This window comes from Lemur catta, chromosome 5 (assembly GCF_020740605.2).
Source record: "Lemur catta isolate mLemCat1 chromosome 5, mLemCat1.pri, whole genome shotgun sequence".
NCBI classification, from domain to species: domain Eukaryota; kingdom Metazoa; phylum Chordata; class Mammalia; order Primates; family Lemuridae; genus Lemur; species Lemur catta.
This window is the reverse complement of record NC_059132.1, coordinates 45650268-45670985: the sequence shown is the minus strand read 5'-3', so window position 1 is coordinate 45670985 and position 20718 is coordinate 45650268. Positions and strand designations below refer to the sequence as shown.

At 40.1% G+C, this 20718-nt stretch overlaps 1 protein-coding gene and 1 long non-coding RNA gene across 2 annotated transcripts in view; both read left to right on the top strand.

Annotated features, from left to right (window-relative positions):
• The window catches only part of LOC123638222 (ankyrin repeat domain-containing protein 26-like), a 46311-nt gene extending 45128 nt beyond the window's left edge, over positions 1–1183 (top strand). The window contains exon 13 of the mRNA XM_045551675.1: positions 909–1183. The gene's annotated coding sequence lies outside the window, so the exon portion shown is untranslated. The remainder of the gene's footprint in view (positions 1–908) is intronic.
• A 5038-nt stretch (positions 1184–6221) lies between these two features.
• LOC123638221 overlaps positions 6222–20718 on the top strand; it is a 34719-nt gene continuing 20222 nt past the window's right edge. Inside the window, exons 1-2 of the long non-coding RNA XR_006735251.1 lie at positions 6222–6515; positions 19603–19814. This is a non-coding gene — a long non-coding RNA (uncharacterized LOC123638221). The remainder of the gene's footprint in view (positions 6516–19602; positions 19815–20718) is intronic.

Sequence of the window (20718 nt, the reverse complement as noted above, 5' to 3'; positions counted from 1 at the left end):
GGCGATGGTGTCACTCTGCTCAAACCCTGCCTGGCCCCCCATTTGTGGCTAAGAAAAGCTCAAGTTCTTAAGCGGCCCACCAGACCCTCCATCATCGGTCCCCATTCCGCCACTGCCCCACTCCTCTGTGCCAGACACAGCCCCCTCTGGGCCTTCACTGTGGCTGATCCTTTTGCCTGGAAGACTCTTTCCCCAGAAACCCACTCAGCTAACTTTCTCTCCCTCCTCCTCCCAGTCTTTGCTGAGACCTCACCTTCTCAGCAAGGCCCACCCTGGCTACCGTGTCTCACATGGAAGTCAGCCCCACTCTGCCCCACCACTCTCCACGCCCTCCCTGCTCCCCTTCTGTTTCTTCAGTAACACTTTCACCTTCTGCTCACTTATCTCGATGGCTTACTGTGCGAGGCCAGGGACTCTGCCCCTTTTATTCACTACTGAAGCCCTAAGCCAGAGCCTTGGCGTATGGTATGCACTCACTAAATATGTGTGGGGTGCACTGGATCTAGAAGTGTGGACGATGATAATCCCTGCATCACTGTGCTGTATAAGAATTAAATCAGTCCGTTAAGAGCACTGAGCCTAGGGCTCCTGGTAAGTGCTCCGTGAATATTCTTACGGTCAATATGTTAAAATGAACAGATTGCAAAAATAAAAGGTACAAGGGGTCATCTGCAGTGGAAGGGGGCGAGGGTGCTCCTAGCCTCTTCCGTCCTGTTGCCAGGGCCTGGGGCCCCACCCTGCGAGTGGCACCGTCGCTGGTGGAGACCTTCTCCCCACACAGCTGCCTTCTTAGCCCTTGTCTTCTCCCAGCGTGGTAGACGGGGGCTCATCTAAGGGGCCTTCCTGGAACAGCCTCACGTAAAGGAACTTGGAGGTCAGCCAGTCCAACCCCTGTGTTTGTTTCACAGGGGACACCAAGGGCCCGTGTGGGAAAGGACTTGACCGAGGCCTGCTGCCAGCTCTAGGTGCCTTTCACCGTCCCTCCAGCGACTGCATCCTGGGAATCCCAAAGCAGGAATCAACATCTCTCAAAGGGCTTCTTTAACAAACCAGTTTGTGAAATGTTTAACTACGGAAAGCCTTACACAGCATTTGCAGTCTTCATCTGGTTGTGTTTACATTAAATCACCTTTGTTGCAAAGAATAAAATAAAATGAAATTTAAAGTGTTCTGGAAAATTTGAGATGTGACTGTCTAGTTGAATTTTTCATTTCAATAGATATTTATTGAGGACCTCAGGTGTAAGTCTTGGAGACAGAGGCGGGCAAGACACATTCTGTGCCTTTCCATAGTTCTCAGCGGGGGTTGGGAGAGGGCGTGGGCTGTGTATAAAAGAGCAGCATGATGCTGCAGCTGCCCTGCTCCTTGGTGTTTACCCAAAGGAGTCAAAAACTTACACCCACATAAAAACTTGCACGTGAATGTTTATGGCAGCTTTATTTATAATTGCCTAAAATTGGAAACAATCAAGGTGTCCTTCAACAGGTGAATGAATAAACAAACTGTAGCACGTCCAGACAATGAAATATTACTCAGGAATCAAAAAGATATGAGCTATTTAGCCACAAAATAACATGAAGGGACCTTAAATACATGTTGCTAAGTGAGGGAGGCTAGTCTGAAAAGGCTACATAGGTATGATCCCAAGGATATGATATTCTAGGGAGACAGAAAAAAGATCAGCGGTTGGCAGGGGTTGGGGGAGGCAGGGATGGATAGTTGTTTAGGGCAATGAAACTACTCTGTGTGATACTGGGATGGTGGATACGTCATCGTACATTTGTCCAAACCCATCGACCACACAACACCAAGAGTGAACCCCAGTGTACACTATGGACTTTGGGAGATAACGATGCATCCATGTTGCTTCATCCACTCTAACAAACGTGCCGGCCACTCTGATGCGGGATGTTGACAAGGGGGAGGTTGTGCACATGTGGGGGCAGGGGGCGTATGGGCAATCTCTGTATCATCCACTCAAGTTTGCTGTGAACCTTAAACTGCTCTAAAGTCTATTAATTTTTAATTAGGTCAGAATTAATACACAAAAAGACACACACCTGGAAAACCCAGCACAGATGGGGTTCACGGATTCAGGATCTCAGAGGTGGGAAGGTCTTAGGATCCTGTTTCCTCTGATGCCAGTCTGTGGCCCCCAGTTTCATGGAGAATGTACTCACCAAACTGCTCCAGTTGAAGGACTTTTACACTGGGAAGTGACTTTCTTGGAACCTCAGTGGGTTAGCAGTAGAGGACCTTAACGACCATTGCCCAGTCCCTTCGTGGTTCTGATGAGAACTGGGCTGTAGAGGACAGTGCCTGGCTTACGGCCTTCCAGCTCTGAGCGGTACAGCTGGCCTGAGCCTCTCGGCTCTGATACAGGCTCTCCGGTAGTGCTGCCACTTCTCACATCCCCGTCCCCATCCCCTAGGGGGCCTGTGAGGTTCAGACTGGGGAGGATTAGTATGGCTGAGGTGCACAGTGCAGGTCCAGGGCGAGGGGTAGCAGAGGACAGCAAAGGCCCCCTGAAGTCCAGCAAGACCAAACAATTGTCCTGCCCCTTCCAACCCTCCTCCTCCTTCCTGTGAGTGGCTGATCCTCCTGGGTTCTTACTTCTTGTCACCTTGCATAGAGGGCAAGGTCCCTCTGTCTTGCTCTAATCTTCCCTAAGAAGATAATGGGGAGATGCCCTAGGGCCCAAGCCACTCGGGGCCAGGCCTCCGTGGGAGGCATGACATGGAGTCTGGACCTCTCCATTCCTCCCTCCCCCTCCCCCTGCTCTAGCTCAGCTGCCCGGTTGGACCTCCTCAGGCAGGAAGGGATGGGGAACAAGCAGCTGGCATGTGTGCCATGAGAGGGAAGCAGAGGCTGTCCCGTGTGTCCCACGCACACTTGCAAAATGCCTGCCCCTCTTTCACCAGATGTAAAGCCAGCAGCTCCTTCTGGGAGGATCTAATTGACTAATTCTCAGACTCTGTCTCAAAAAAAAAAAAAAAGTAAAGTAGTGTCTTCACCAGTCAAAAACAAGATGGCAAACAAAAAACAAAACAAGTTTACGGATGTTAATTAAATAAAAAGATGGGTATTATTTGTACTCAGGAAACCCAGAAGAGGCAGGCCCATGACCAGTGGACACGGAGTTCTGGTTCTCAGTAGATTTATCATGCTCGTGAGTTTAGCACATAGGTAAAGGCTCCCTTTGGCAGGGCCCCACCGTCCACCTCCGTGGTCCACTGGACTTTCCAGCTGTGTTCTGGGTGAAGCAGGGCTGGGATGTTACCAAATGATGAATAGGTGTCTCTGCTGTGCCTTCCCCTGATTGGTTCCCAGCTTCTCTGCCCCGAGGAACCACCCTCCTGACCTACACCTGCCACCTGTAGATTTAATCCCTACCTAACTAACATCAGTACATTGTAATATATTTTTTAACTCCATTATAATAACAACAGCCGACACCAACAAATCTTTTACTGAAAACCACTTGCTGATCTTCAATTCTCCTCTTCCATCAACACTGTTGGAATCACAAATCCTGAGTAACCATCACTACCAAAACTGCAGATGGTCAGGGCTCAACTACGACTGACTATTACATAAGCCTGTTTACAATTCCTAACTTCCCATGCTTGAGTCAGGAAACCAGAGGTGTTCAGGACACCAGGACCCAAATCTCTGAAGTGTCATCCACTTCCGGCATGCTCTTTCAAAAACAACAAGTGAACATTTAAAAAGTGATTGATATTCCCAGTAGATTCCAAGTTTACCAGAGCTGTTCCTAAAGATAAATCAATCAGCAATCACCTAATCCAATGTGTCCACGAGTCCACCGTATTTTGTTTACTTATTTTTATTTTTTAGGATATTTCGTTCATAATTCTTCTGTTGCATAAATAATTCCAAAAATAAAATAGAAGCAGAGGAAAATCTTTTAATCTTTTAAAAAGTATTTGTTTCTGTGATTCTTAATACATATTAAATAAAACATGTTGGATTTGAGATTTGAAGCAGACAGATGTTGAAAATGGTCAACTCCATTAAGCCAGAGAGCAAAGTGATTCTTACACAGGCAGTCGCTGAAGCGGCCAGGAAGTATGTGAAACAGGTGTTCAATATTGATTAAAAAACTAGAAAGAAATATGACTGAGGCACAATTCTGTAAGTATGGGATTTTTTAAACAATACATTATACAATTGACAGTGAGTATATTCAGGTTTCATCAATTCTAGTATCAAGAGGTGGTCATAATTTTTTTATGGATCAGAAATATCAAACTACTTTAGGAAAATGAATTATTTAGGCTACGTGCTTTGGTTCTTTTGTGCTGATGAAAATAGGTTTCATCTGAGTTTTTATCCATCATGTGTCAGAATTACTGACTTTATCTTTAGAGAAAAACAAATCTTTATACCCTGAAATAATTGATGGGTAACCAAAGGATGTGGTAGATTTCCTTGTGCTTCTTTCAGAAAACGAGTAAAATTACTGAAAATTATCCTGTAATATATAACTGAGACTTATGCTGCAAAAGACATAAATTCAGTGGTAAAGGAATATCATAAACTTTCAGGAAAATCACAGGGATTTGCTTCTATAAGCATCATTCCCATTTGAAAATGGCACAGTGAACAAGACAACAAAAAATAATATAAATGCTGGGGAATAGCTCCATTGAATGGGGCTGTGCAGATAAAATGATGTAACCTAAATTAGTACCTTTGGCAGCCCCTGTGGCATGTCTGTTCAAAGTACACATCATATCCTCTTCTTCCTTTACCTCTCTGCCGACAAAAGGAACTAACTGTGCCGCGAACACTCAAACGTCTCTGTCTCGTAGAGCTTTGCCAAGCCATTCTGTTATGAGATGTGCATGGACATACGGCGAAACAGACTGCTAGAAAAAAGGACCTAGGCTTGCACGCTTCTTCCTTTCTTCTCCTCTGGAAATTCTCAATCTCTGAACACCCAGTACTACTCAGATGTGCGTGTGTGTGTCTGTAGATACAGTGGACATATGAGATTGATAAACATGTAGATGATGGATGTGAAAGGCTGGGAAACAGAAGTGTTTTGGATTTTGGACTTTTTAAGATTTTGTAATATTTGCATACACATAATGAGATATCTTGGGAATGGACTCAGCTTTAAACGTGAAATTTATTTGCATTTCATATACACTTTATACACATAGCCTGAGGGTGATTTTATACAACATTTTTAATAATTGTGCACATGAAACTAAGTCTGTGTACATCAAACTGTTGGAAAGCAAAGATATCACTCTCTCAGCCACCTCTGTGGAAAATCTGTGGTGGTTTGGCATCATCGCCATTCCTGACTCTGAATTTATCTGCGGCCAGTAAGCGATCATTGTCTTACACTTATTCACAAATAAGTACTTAACGGCAAAAAAAAAAAAGGCATACCATGAATACAGCGAAGAAACAATGTGTTCAGGTTATCAGAAGAGCACAGTGGCATCACCAGAACACCTGTATCCGCCGTCAGACAACAGCAACAGTGACTGCAATTCCATTGTCATATTCCAGAAAATTAACAGTGTTCCCTTAATATTAACAAATATCCAGTCCATGTTTAGATTCCTATATTTGTGTCAAATATTTTTCATGATTGGTTTGTTTGGATCAGGATCTAAATAAAAACTACCTTGTGCTTGGTTCGTTTATATATCTTGAGTCTCTTTTATTCTGATTATTTATATCTCCTCCTTGTTTTATTTCTTGCTATTTACTTTTTGTTCTTTTTTTTTTCTTTTCCTTTCTTTTTCACATTTTCAAGAATATCTTTACACCACAAAGCAGAGAATAGGTAAAACAAAACCAGAGTGAGTAACGCATAGGTCTTGGCTCTGAGTTGGGTATCCATGGGGAAGCCATGTTGGTGAGTTTGGTCTGAACACGTACCATTTCATTACCCCTTTGTGGGCATGCTTAAGTGGGGAATTTAGCATGCTTGGAAAAGATAAATTGCAGCTGAAGGGGTCTTTTATCCCTTGGGGATGCTGAACAAACTGTGCCTTGTGCAACTGTGCTTTGACTGCAACCCATCACATGAGGTCAAGTGTGAAATTTTCTATTTATGGTGTTGTGTCCATGCTCAAAGACTTAAGGATTTCGGAGAATTTCAGATTTTAGATAGTCAACTTAGGGATGCACCAACTGCAGTACGAACTTGTTTATTTTGTCCACTTTCCAAGGGGGGAGGGTATTTATTCCTGTAGTAAATGTCTCACATTTCCCGTCTTTAATGTCTTACAGCTCTGACAACTTTCTCAAGGTGTCCAGTCTTGGATTATGGATATCCTGTGGCCCACGGGTCTAACTTTTGGTATTTCTATTCATCAAGAGGAGACTTCAGGCTCCAAAACTGAGCCAAATTTCTGGAAGGGGTGGCTTAGGAGAATACCTTTCCCAAGAAAGGTTAATGCATCATTTATATTCCAGCAAATATGACTAATCTGAATTGCTGTTGGTGCCGTTTAAGATTGACTCTTCAGGTAAAGCATCACTTTTTGTGTTTCCTACTTTCCCTCATGCCACACATTATAAATCTCTCAGAACACCGTGGAGTTGGCAATAGTCTGCTGAGTATGAAGCCGTTTCTATCATGCTATTAGCAATGGCATAGAATAACACACTGGTATTTGCAAGTGGTGTCTTCAGAGCTTCTGTGTATCTTAACATCCAAACCAAGACACAAGTCTTATACGTTTTCAAACACCCTCGGAAACGCATGCCACTCCTTAATGCTTAGTATTTTGTTTGCAACCTAGTGAATGTCAGTGAAGCTCTACATAGATGAAGTGGATTCTTATTATTTGCAGATTTGGGTGTTGCAAAGACTGATCACTAAAGTCATTTGGATTATGTAAGGACCGTATAATATTAAAAAAGCAACAGAGAGAATCACCAGGCCACTTTTTCATTTAAGTCAAATAATGTACTCTCCACTCCCAATTTTGAGGCTCTCTTTTAATGATGGAGAAAAATAATACATGTCTTTCTAAGTTACCTCGAAGCTCCCACTGAGTTGCAGGAGTCATTTGCAGAAATATGGTCCTTGTTCCTCTAGATAAAGCCTGCAGGGTCAGGGGAACAATGGTTTTCCAAAAGACAGGGCTGCCACTGACATTTGTTGGCTTTCATATTTCAGGATGTGTCACACAAAGAATATGTGTGCACCTGAATACCAGGTATTGGGCATTGGTTATGTATGGGCCGTAGGTTTGAATTCTAGAAATTACTATAAAGAAAAAACAATTTGCGCCCTCTTTGTTCTTGACATTTTGCATTCCCCAAAGAATTAGGAGCTGACAAACCAAAGCACTCAACATCTGTCTCTGCATTGGGAAACATTTGGAGATTTGATTTAAGACTTTGACTATTCTGAGAGATAAGCAAGAAGTAATCTCATGATTCAACAACAGAGGAATAAATAATAGAAATAATTTATATATTTGAGATCTTATATTACATGCTGCTTTAACAAAAAGAGATATCCTATGTACATAAGATATACACATATCCCCCACACACATATACACATATACACATACACATACACTTATACACACGTGTGTGTGTGTGTGTGTGTGTGTGTGTGTGTGTGTATGAGAGAGAGAGAGAGAGAGAGAGAGAGAGTGTGTGAAGGGGCCAGATGCTATTCCCATTAATACAGTTCTCTTCTGCAAGCTACACAGTGGGAGAACATATTTACAACATATAACCACAAAAGAACTTGTTAGAGAATATTTTAAAAATTTCTACAAATTAATTAAAAAGAATATTGAATACAAAAAAAATAGAGTTTTCTTCTATATATTTGAAAAATGCATGAATGTCCTGGGTCCCTTTATACTGATTTGATTAATTTTAAGTAATTTCCCAGAAATTAAGGTATAGCTGGCCAGGTGTGATGGCTGATGCCTGTAATGCTAGCACTCCAGGAGGCCGAGGTGGGTGGATCGTTTGAGCTCAGGAGTTCGAGACCAGCCTGAGCAAGAGCGAGACCCACCCCCCCCCCGTCTCTACTAAAAATAGAAAGAAATTAGCTGAACAACTAAAATATATAGAAAAAATTATAGAAAAAAAAAAGTATAGCTACACTCCATGTTATAAATGTATTCAAAAAGAAAACAACATTGTTTTTCTGAATTATTCAATCATTGAGTTTTCCCAGTAGCCGGATGGCCTATAAGCATTCATATATTAATATTACTCTTGAAATGTCAAATATGTTTGCAAAATGTGCCATACCATGATAGATTAGCCACCCTAAATAAGTTACTTATGAATTTCAGTGGTAGAAAAGAAGGTTCAGTAAAACAGAACTGTGAATTCTTTCCTAAGTCCTGAGTACTAGATTTAAGACAAAACAGAATGCAATATGTCAGCTTTTAGAATCCACAATATATATGTCAGTGAATTTATTTTAAAAGTTTATATTTTCTTTGGTGGCCTATTATTTTCTGATGATATACCTACTTATGACTTAAAAGCCACATCTTGTAACCTCCTAGTAAACTAAATATCCCTCCAAAGGTAAACAACAAAAACTAATTTAAAATTGAAAGAACACACACATTCATATCCTCAGGAGATTTTTACAAATTCAAAAATATGAGTTATCCAAGTAAAGATATTTAAAGGGGTAATTATTTTCTGAATCTTTATTTCTGTCCTGCCCTGTTTTAATTAAGGAGTGAGTTCTCTCATTGAAGCTTGATGTTCTCATGAATTAGCCACTGGGGACCCCTTAAATTGGGAATTCTATAAACAGTGCCTGAAATTACATATTCAAACAGCACAACCACTAATTCTTGTAATTGTTTATGTTGACCTACCTTTTCCAGGAAAATCATTCTCCTACAGAAAGTACAACGTAATCTTTCCTTGACTAAAGAGAAGACTCAATTAGATTTAATTTGTTCAATCAGGGATGATAAACAGATTATAATTTGTCTTACAAAAGGAAAAACATCATCAGGGTTACTTTTGGAAGTGTTATGAAACATTATATTGAATTACATCCCAGGGCAAATATGAACTTGCAAGTATACCATAATCGTTTTACTTAAAAATATAATTATTCATCTGGATAGTTTTGGTCACTTCTGAAAGCAAGGAGCAACATAGCCAGTCCATTTAGAATAAACAAATATTTGCAACACAGAGAAGTTGGACTCAACATTTTTTTTCAGTTTATCTAATTAGACAATCATCTATCAATAAACACACCCACAATAAAATTAGCATTCCATGAAGATGTAAGGCCAGAAAGCAAATAATGTACCTAAATCAATGAGTCATTTCGAGGAACAGTGACCTCTGCCATTTTAAAGCCAGACTTAAAAAAAAAAAAAAAGTTGTTCTTCATCAAACTGTCTTACAAGGGGAACAGACACCTTTAAAAAATGTATCTTATAAACAAACTGTGTACCTGTTCATTGCTTTACAACAATTGATCACAGTCTTATTTAGTATTATGTTCAATGAAAACAATTATAGCATTGTGTAGAAAAATTGGAGAAAAAAAAATTGCTATATGAGTAATTAGTCACCCATCCTCTAAAATTATTTATTCTATACCTCAAAGGAATAGAACAGAGAAAAAAAATCTTTGAAGGTGATCATTACAGAGTTTGCATCCTTTTGACATACACTCTGTGATCTAGAATCAAATAGGGTAAGTTTAAGTAACCACATAGCTTGTCTGCAACCTGTCTTCAGATGGTGGACTGAGGCTCCAGTTGCATTATCCATGACAACCCATTTTCCACGCAGAACATATCTTTTCCGTGTTATGCTTCTTCTTTGAGCAAGTGTGAGGCTTGTAACTGAGCTCTACAAGGTATATTTATCCAATGTATCTTATTTCTCTTTCACCTATGGGGAAGCTAGCTCAAGGAGACTGAGGAACATACCTACATGACTGGCCATGGTCAGGGATCCAACTGGATTAAAACATTGTGCTTTCTCCAACACAATAAGCTTGGAGGTAAAACAGCATGTTTTACACAACCCATGCGTGCAGCAAATTGCATTAAATGTGTTCACTTCATACCCATTTCTGGATATCACTAGCAAACATTGTATTGTATTGGAAACTATTATTGATATTTACTTATAGCATCTCCTCTTGAAAAATGCATCGTTTCCACCTAAATAATGAAAAAGTGTTATTAAAAATTAATGTTATTATAGAGTAAAATTTTATTTCACACTCAAGCTGTGTCGGCCTTATGATAACTTTCTAGGTGCTTATGTTGCATAAGGCAGGGGTTTATTTGCTGAATTCTGAAGCTTGTTAGTATGAAACCTCATTTCTGTAGGAAATCAGGGGTACTACATTTATTCTATAATTTCTTTCTTTTTTTTTTTGAGACAGAGTCTCACTCTGTTGCCCAGGCTAGAGTGAGTGCCGTGGCGTCAGCCTCGCTCACAGCAACCTCAAACTCCTGGGCTTAAGCGATCCTACTGCCTCAGCCTCCAGAGTAGCTGGGACTACAGACATGTGCCACCATGCCCAGCTAATTTTTTTCTATATATATTTTTAGTTGGCCAGATAATTTCTTTCTACTTTTTTAGTAGAGACGGGGTCTCACTCTTGCTCAGGCTGGTCTCGAACTCCCGACCTCGAGCGATCCACCCACCTCGGCCTCCCAGAGTGCTAGGATTACAGGCGTGAGCCACCACGCCCGGCCTCACCCAGATTATTTTTTATGTTGTCCTGAAAAGAACTATGATTGGGTGGACTTTCCTACAAATATCAATTAGGTCATTTTGATTGATATTGTTAATCAGATCTCTGTTATACTTACTGATTTCTCTGTCTACTTTTTCTGTCAATTATTGAGGGACAGATATTTAAATTGCCTACATAAACTTATGAATTTCTCTGATTGTCCTAGCACATATATAAACTTTTGATTTGTGCATTTTGAGGCTCTGATATTAGGTACATAAATGTTCAGGACTTTACATCCTTTCGATAAACTGATCCTTTTATAGTGTAAAACAAAAACCATTATCACAGCCATACCAAATTTTATTTGATTAACATTAGTATGGTATAACTTAAAAATTCCCCACAGCCCATAAATCCCACATTCATTCTTTTAAATCTCTTTTCTCTGTATCTTTTTAAAATTTTTTGAATAGGGTTTTTACTGTGAAGTCTTTAAATTCACAAGTCATTTTTTTTCCTACAAACTAATCTACTGTTAATTCTGCTCCATGCAATTTCCATCTCACACTAGTTTTCATATCTAGATGTTAAATATATCTTTTGTGTCTCTATCTAACTTTATGAACACATGAAATACCATTATAGTAACTGCTTAATGTCAATGACCCATAATGTAACATGTGTGTCATTTCCGGGTCTAGATTGACTGATTCTTTTTACCGTATTGGCTATATTTTTCTACTGCTTCCCATGACTGGCAATGTTTGGGTGCGGGACTTTGTTAAATTTACCCTGTTTGCGCTTCAATATTTTTGTATCCTACAAGTATACTTGAGCTCACTTCTAAGACACATGTAAGTTTTCAAATGGACACAGGCACATGTACCAGGTGAGACTATATTCTAGCCTAAAAGCAATCTCAATTAATTGAAAGAAAATCCAGTGACTAGAATGCGTGTGTTCAACCACAGTGGCATTAAAATATAACCAATAATTGAAACATGTCTGGAAAATCCACAGATAATGGAAACTATTAAATAAATAACACTTGTAAAATATCTATGTGGATAGTCAAAGAAGGGAAGTCACACAGTCATTGAACAAGTCACACAGTCATTGAACAAAATGATTATGAAAGCACAACGTATCAAATTAGTAGGATGACGCTAGAGCAATCCTTAGAAATTAGTATGTCTCTGAATTACTATTTTAAAGAAGAACGAAAATCTTAAATTAGTGAGTTCCAGCTTCCACTTTAAGAAATTGGAGAAGAATGACTCAAGCCCCACGTAAGCAGGACATAGGAAATAATATTAGAGAACGAAAAGAGAATAGGGTAGCCCAGGCAATAAATAGAAAGATGTGAATAAAGAATATGCTAAAATGGTGATTACTTTCACTATTTTTATTATTATTTCAGAATATTATAGAAGTACAAGTGTGTTGGTTACATAAATTGCTTTTGTACCGTTTGAGTCAAAGTTATAAGTGTGCCCATCCCCCAGATAGTGTGCATTGTACCCATTAGGTGTGAATTTACCCATCCCCTCCTCCCCCTCCTACCTGCCTGACACCCGATGAATGTTCCTTCCATATGCGCACATAAGTGTAAATCAATTAGTTCCAATTAGATGATGAGTACATGTGCTGTTTGTTTTTCCATTCTTGTGATACTTCACTTACAAGAATGGACTCCAGCTCCATCCAGGTAAATACAAGACATATTAGTTTGCCATTTTTTTCATGGCTGAGTAGAACTCCATGGTATACATATACCACATTTTATTTAAAATAAAAAACCACTACAAAAACCCTGTTCCTTCTTCCAATAGTTACGTAACCAACAATCAAAATCCAAAGTTATTTGCTTTTGAGAAAGGGAATGCTAAAAAGGCACATAAGTGCCCCCAAAGGCTCTTGAAGACAGACAGTTCTCATCACTGGCCACATGGCTTCTCCCAAGTTTAGATTTAAATTCAGTTGTTTGACAAACTCTTATAGCTTGTTGGTGTGAATGTAAATTGTTACAAGTATTTGGAGGATAACTTAACAACACCTAACAAAACTTTAAAAGTGCATGCTCTTTGGTTCAGTAATTACACTTCTAGAAATTTTTTCATTTCATTTATTTATTTGTTTTTGAGACACAGTCTCACTCTGTTGCCCAGGCTGGAGTGCTGTGCCATCAGCCTAGATCACAGCAGCTTTGGGCTCCTGGGCTCAAGTGATCCTCCTGCCCTATCCTCCTGCATGGCTGGGACTGTAGGCACATGTGCCACCATGCCCGACTAATGTTTTTTTTTTTTTTTTGTTAGAGACAGGGTCTCACTCTTGCTCAGACTGGTCCCAAACTCCTCAGCTCAAGCGATCCTCCCCCCTCAGCCTCCCAGAGTGCTAGGATTATAGGCATGAGGCACTGCACCCAACCAAAATTTTAACTATAGGTATACTTAAATGTGTAAAGATGCATGTAAGATATTTCAGTGCATACTAATTATCACAGCACACATATAAACAGGTTGGAAACATCCTAAAGGTCCCTCAGAAAGGAATAGATTAAGTAAATTAAAGTGTATCCATACAATGAAATATTATACAGCCACTAAAATAATACGTGTCATATATATCCATATGTATACACATATACACACCAACACATACAGAAATAAGAGGAGTACAGTATAAAGCTTAAGAGTTTAAGCTTAAGAGACTCGCTGATTTTGTATTCCAGCTCTTGTACTTACTAGATATAGGCAAATTTTTAAATCTTTGTGCCTCAAATTTTTCATCTATAAAATGGGAACAATAATAGCACTACCTTTACAGTATTGTGAGGATTAAACTAACTTAAAGTGCTTAGATAGAATAGTGCCTGACACATAGCCCCCCAAAACAAAACAGAACCCCACCATCTTTTCCTAGAGTACTCAGTGCTCACTATAAAGATTTATATAAATGTCAGTAATCCATTGGTTCTAGTCTGTTAGTAGTGAAGGAGTATTTTGGAGTATGAACAAAAAGGAAGCTGTAGCTTAGTCATTTTTATCATAGCTAAGGACTACAGAGAACTGCATTCTTATCTTTACTTGCACATACACTCATGAGTTTATATGAATAAATATGTAAATATATCTGATAAATATGTATATACCTCTATATGCATGTATTTATGGCATATGTATGTGTGTGTGAGAGATATATACACATACAAATAAATATGAAATGCAACAAGCCAAAAATCTGATGGAATTGCAATGGCAGCATACCTTCGTCGATAAAATTTATATTTTGAAAAACGTTCCAAATAGTTAAAGTAAGAACAAGAACTGAATAGTACAAGGGAGATAATTTCAGTTATATATAATTATTTTCAAGCAAGTTGACAGAACATTTACCTCATTAAAGAGGAAGAATTTTCTCATTCATAGAAGCATGCAACAGTGCACTAAGTGTTGCTGTTTACTTTCTCATTTTTTAAATTTTTTGTTTGTTCAGTTTTTTTTAAAGACAGGATCTTGCTCTGTCATGCAGGCTGGAGTGCAGTGGCATGATCATAGCTCACTGCAGCCTCCAACTCCTGGACTCAAGGGATCCACCCGCCTCAGCCTCCCATGTAGTTGAAACTATAGGAATGTGCCACCACATCCAGCAAATTTTCTTTTTTTAATTTTTTGTAGAGATAGGGGGGTCTCACTATGTTGCCCAGGCTGGCCTTCAACTCCTGACCTCAAGTGATCCTCCCACCTTGGCCTCCCAAAGCACTGGGATTACAGCTGTGAGGCACCAAGCTGGGCTCTTACCCTAAATTTATCATATATTGCCCTTTAGAGGATTCCTATTTATGCTGCATTTTTACGTTTCCCTCTTTTATTTCCAAATGTAGATAAATAATCCCATTTTCACCTAGTTAGCTCATTATTATTGGCCTACGCTGTTTGTTATCACACATAACTATGCATACCAGAGGGGAGCTGTGGGGGCGTTTTAAAATTAAACTGACATTAAAATCATCAATTTGATATAATTTAACTTATGGTTGGTTTCCCAGGGGAAAAAAGGGGTTCATACATAAAAACAGAAAAGCCAAAGAATGTTCTTTAAAACACATTTAGCTTCAAAGCCTTGAATAGAGAAACACCATTAAAATCCAGATAACATTCTTAATTATGCTGAAAATTATTTTTACCTTGAATCACCAAGGGCAGAAATGCAGTCCTATTTCCCCAACTTTTCACTGTTTTTTTTTTTTTTTTTTTGAAGCTCTGTTATAATTCTGGGGAGTGCAGGACAGGAGCATCCCCTACAGGACGAGCTGGGGCCAAGCTTCATGCAATGTTCTGGCGCTATCTTTCTCATCTGTTCCTTTGTATTCACCCTGTGGTTAATAGTAATTGTGCAGAGACAGTTAGAGATGGCTACTGTGGCGGTTTGTGAATTACCGCAACATTCTCAGCCCCTGAAAAGGATTCTGCAATTTTGTCAAAGGATCTGAAAGCACACGCTAAAATGTATACTGGAATTTTCTTTTTCTATTTACTGTGTTTTCTTGATACAAACTTCTTAAAACTGTGTCTCTTTTTAGCATTGTAAAATGTAAGCTTGCATGTAGTTAATTTAAGAGAGAGAAAGAGAGAAAATTCAGAAAGAAGCACATCACCCTCATTTTTCATGACCAGCTTTGACTGCAGTCTCACCCCTAAAGCAGGAAGAAGCTAATTAGTGTAAGAGCAAAAGAAGTTCTAGCACTCCGTGTGTGGGGTGTGTGTGTGCAAGCGTGTGTGTGCATGTCAGCGTGAGTATCTGTGAGTGGGCACGTTTGTGTGCATGTGCTCGTGTGTGAGGGCACGCGAATGAGTGTGTTCTTTCCCCTAGAAATATATGTTTTTACATGTCGCATCGCCCTAAAGAACAAATCGGAAGGTGTATCAATTCTCTTGGACCTCCGTGACAAAGGACCACGGAGTGGGGGGTTTCACGACACACGTGTATTTTCTCACAGTTCTGGAGCCTGAAAGTCCAAGATTAAGGTGTCAACAGGGTTGGTTTCTGCTGAGGTTTCCCTCCTTGGCCATCTCCGCTCAAGATGTTTTCACACCCTCTTCCCTCTATGCTTATTTTGGGGCCCAAATTTCCCCTGTTTATAAGAACACAAGTCACCTTAGAGTCCACCCTAATGACCTCATTTTAACTTTAATCCCATGTAAAGACCCTGTATTCAAATAAGGGTCACATTTCCAGGTACTGGATCTTAGGACTGTCACATATAAATTAGGAGGGAAAGGTACATAATTCAACCTGTAACAGCAATTTTTGAGAAAAGACTAGATGCGCACGCTTAGGATCTGTTGACTTAAGCAAACCAGGGTGATCTTTGAAGAAATATTCTTTAATTATCTAATAGAGATGCATTGCGCTTTTAAGAAAACATGAGCTAAACATAAAAAAAGTAAACAGAAAACTCTGGTTTCTTCCTTGGGAGGGCATATTTCACAATTTGAGTAACTGGAGTGGTCACACACACACACAGCTGGTTTTACTTGGCTTCTCCTGCTAAAGGAACAACTGATTAAAAGTTCACTGAGCTATGGATTTCTCTACCTCTCAGTTACACGGGAGGCTTCAAAACAGGACTGACATTTCATACTTTGCTATGCAACTCAATTCCTCACAGTTCTACAAATCAACCTACGCTAAAAAGTCATCAAACTCCCTCCTCTCAGATAAGTCTTTGAAATACTAGAAGCCAACTATTTCCCTGATGATTTTTTATTTTTTTCTGTTTCTCATTCCCCTGTGGGGGCAATCTGTGCAATGAGAATGAGAGAAAATTCTTGAGCAAGTCTCTATTTCAAATATTTATTTTGCATCGGCGTCAAACTGATGTAGAAATGTAAACAATTCTTGGTGATGACAGGTCTGTATTTTTCTATTTTTTATGCCTGTTATTCTTTTGAAGTTTCTCCCTGAACTTAACAGTAATTGAAATCTGTAAGTTGTATGCAGATTGTGGCTCCATAAAATGCCTTCTTATAGACGAGGTCAACACCGGGCACAAAAGATTTCATATCATAAGACTCATTCACAGCAGAACATGCAGAGCAGCTCCCTGCTCCAAAGAACACATTTGCACACACTGTGAGAGGCATAGTGCTACCAATCCACCCTCAGACAACATTAAAGCTTTTTTCAGACTTGCCATAATTTTGTAAATTGCCTCATGCTTTTTAGTTGTGGTAAAATATTACATACCTAACATAAAACTTAGCATTTTAACCATTTTTAAGCATGCACTTTGGTGGTGTTAAGTACATAACATTCACATCGTTGTGCCACTATCACCCACCATGCACCTGCAGAACGTTTTTCATCTTGCAAAACTGAAACTTTGTACTCATGAAAGATTATGTACCCACTGCCCCAGCCTGGAGTCCCCTGGTGACATCATGCTATTTCTGACTCTATGAATTGGGCTGTTCTAGGTACTTGGTATAAGTGAAATCATGTAATATCTGTGACTGGTTTATTTTGTATAGCATAACGTCCTCAAGGTTCACCCATGTTGTAGCATGTTGTGGAATTCTATTCCTCTTTTTGGCTGAATAATATTCCATTGTATAGATATATGATATTTTGTTTATCCACTTACATGTTGATGGACAATTGAGTTGCTTCCACATTTTGGCTATTTTGAATAAGACTGTAATAAACAAATATCCCTTTGGGCCTCTGGATTCAATTCTTTTGAATTGAATTTTCTGGGTTATATCATAATTCTATCTTTAACTTTTTGATAGACCACTTTACCATTTTCCACAGTAACAGCACACTTTATATTCACACCAGCCACGAGCCAGCATTCCAATCTCTCCACATCCTCACCATCACTTGTTATTAATATTTTCCAGTTTTTGGATAATCCTAAAGGGTACAAGTGGTATCTCATTGTGGTTTTGATTGACATTTCCCTAATGATTAGATGTAAGCTTTATTCTTACAAAATTATTTTCTATTGTCCCAGATACCTAAGGCAAAAATTTCCACATTGGTTTACAGTTCAAACTTCTGAATTTTAAAGCAGGAGTTGGCACACTGTGGGCCTGGAGCTGAATTTGGTCTTTTATTTGTTTTTATAAATGAAGTTTTATAAGACCATAGCCTTGTCCATTTGTTTGTGCAGTGCCTATGACTGCTTTTGCGCCACAGAGTCCTGGTCTGATAGCTGTGGCAGCCCACAAAGCTGAAAATATTTCCTATGTGGCCCTTTGCAGAAAAACTATGCCCAACCCCCCTTTAGAGTGTTGGCGGTGGGAATCTATCTTCAGAATATGATTTAAAGAAATATGAGAAACCTGGACCTATTGCAAAGTTTTTGGCCACACATATGACAAGTGTGGGGATAAATTATCTTGAAAAAGGCAGTGTATCATGGAAAAATGGAGATAGATGACTTAAGAGATAGGAAAATCTCTAGGGGATGTAGAAATGTTTCTCCAGTAAAAAATACCATAAGGCTGTTAATGTGGCCGAGCAGCCCCAGGGGGTGCAGGTGGGCAGGGAACTGCCAGAGTGGGCACCCACAGGTCCACTGAAGGTCCCCAATGGGAAAGGTGTCCTGGGTGCACCAACAGAGGGGAGACAGTCACTTTTGAGAGGCTCAGCTCAATCGTCCATTTTGGCTGCAACGGGTGGGGGAGCAATGGGGAAGAAAAGGAGTCTAAAGGCTGAGAGCCAGCATTCCAGCCCTCCTCATCCATCTCCTGGAAGGAAGCCCACATAGCATGTCCAAAGTCTGGGGTCACCCAAATTCTCCAGGGTCCACCGCAATGTGGGCACAAGTTGGGAACTGTCTGTGCAGGAACAGGTGACAAGAAAACTGAAGGGCTGGAGCTCCCTGGGGTGGACAAGGGAACACCATGTGTGGAGAAGCAGGGTGGCACCTGCCATCGCAGCTCCAGACGGTGGCTCTGGGGGGCAATTTCGAAGGGGCCAGAAGCCCGATACTTTACTTTCTGGAAGCTGCCAGTCCAGTGGTGGCAACAGCCTTTGGGCTCGTGAGGGTAGAAAAGCTGTCCAGCGGCTTGGGGGCCCACTGGCTACCAGAGGTGGGAGAGAAGGAGAAATGAACCCCCCACCTGCCCTCTCCACCAGGTTCTGAGCTTCTCTGGGGTTGATCTGTGTGGATATCTCTTTTCTTCCTGTTCTGGTCCACAGCTTCTTCCCATGGCATATCCGGCAGGCTCTGGCACCCTCACCCGCAGACCACACGTGAGCTAGGATTTTTTCCTTCCTCTCCTTTACCTCCTTTGTCTGAAACCTTTCCTTCCCTCTTGGATGATCTGCCAGCTGATGTCTCCAGTCAGCCATCTTCACTCTCCCCCTCAATTTTTTAATAATTCAGATACAACGATCAATTAATTGATATTGATGATAAATGGCTTAAACTTCAGCTTCTTTTTTCACAGATGTAAAATTGCTCTCTGAGGCCACATGTAGTGGCTCATGCCTGTGACTCCAGCAACTTGGGAGGCTGAGGTAGGAGGGTTACTTGGGGCCATGAGTTTGATACCAGCCTGGGCAACATAGGAGACCCCAGACTCTACAAAAAATAATAAAATTAGCTGGGTCTGGTGGTGTGTGCCTGTAGTGCCAGGTACTCAGGATGTGGAGGCAGGATGATTGCCGGAGGCCAGGAGTTGGAGGCCACCATGAGCTATGATCTGGCCCCTGCACTCCAGCCTAGGTGGCACTGGGAGACCATGTTTCTGAAAAGGAGAAAGAATAAAATAAAAGAAGATAAAATTACTCTCTGAAGCACTGATTCAAAAGGAAAGGAAAGATATATATAATAATTGTCCAGGTTTTAATGACTAAAAATGCATCATTTTAATTTGTTTCAGGCACAAGCAGCATCTCAAGAAAACATAGAGCAATTAAGAGACAGCCATATGGCTGCAGTAAAACCTCAGGTGGAACTCAGAACTAAAGATCTGGAATCCGAACTCTACAAAATGAAAATGTCTCAGGAAGACTTAAAAATGTTGAATTGGAAAAATATAATCTACTCTATCAAGTAGAAGTAGAAGCTAGAAAATCCTTGTCATGTAAACATGTAAGTCAAAATATGGAATCATAGAAAATAAATTAAGCTCATTAATTAGGCTTGAAGGCATAATTTTTAGTGGGACAAGTTCATGAGGTTTGTGTGATGTGACAGCTAACTAGATACTATAATTTAGGAAAATGATGTAGGTAAATCAGTTTACCTTTAAAATATTCATCCAGGACTGTTTATATCTCTCGCCTTCTTTTGATTTTAAAACCCCTTATTATTCTTATGTAGTTAGCATAGTCTGTTGGCCTTTCAGCTAAGTATTTTTGAAGCTTTATACTTGGGCAGTGATAACTGTTCTAAAATTGCTTTTCACCATTCTTTTGACTAGAAACATTAATGAGTTTAACTTTTTGGGAGATGACCATGTAAACTGAAAGGGTTAAGTCCTCCTCCTCCTCCTGCTGCTGCTGCTCTTGGCAGCTTCAGGCACTCGGTACATTAACCTTCCTTGATGGTGATCTTTGGAATTATCAGCAGAGGGTGCCTTGAGACCAGCAATATTTTATAGTTTTTCCACTCTAGATAAAGTCATGTGTGTGAAATGGGGAATGGCTAACATAGGGAAGAAAGAAAGTATAATTCACAAGGTGGTTAAAAATAATCCTTTGGTCAGTCTGAGGGTCCGGTGTATGGATGACAAAGGGCAGGCCCCCCTCTGAGGCCTCGGTAATGGTGTGAGGAGCTCACTGCCTTTGGAGCTGCCTTAGTTCTTTTTGATCACCAGCTCCACTATCTCATGCTCCCCTTGGACTTGGTACTCTGAATTATTCCTCAGTGCCAAATGCTTGATTTTCCCCACATGATGAGTGAAATGCACAAGGGTGGTGAAAGCAAATGGTGAAAATGGCTTTGAGGGATGTTTTTCTTAAATCTCTAAATTGGTTTACTAAATAGAAGTATT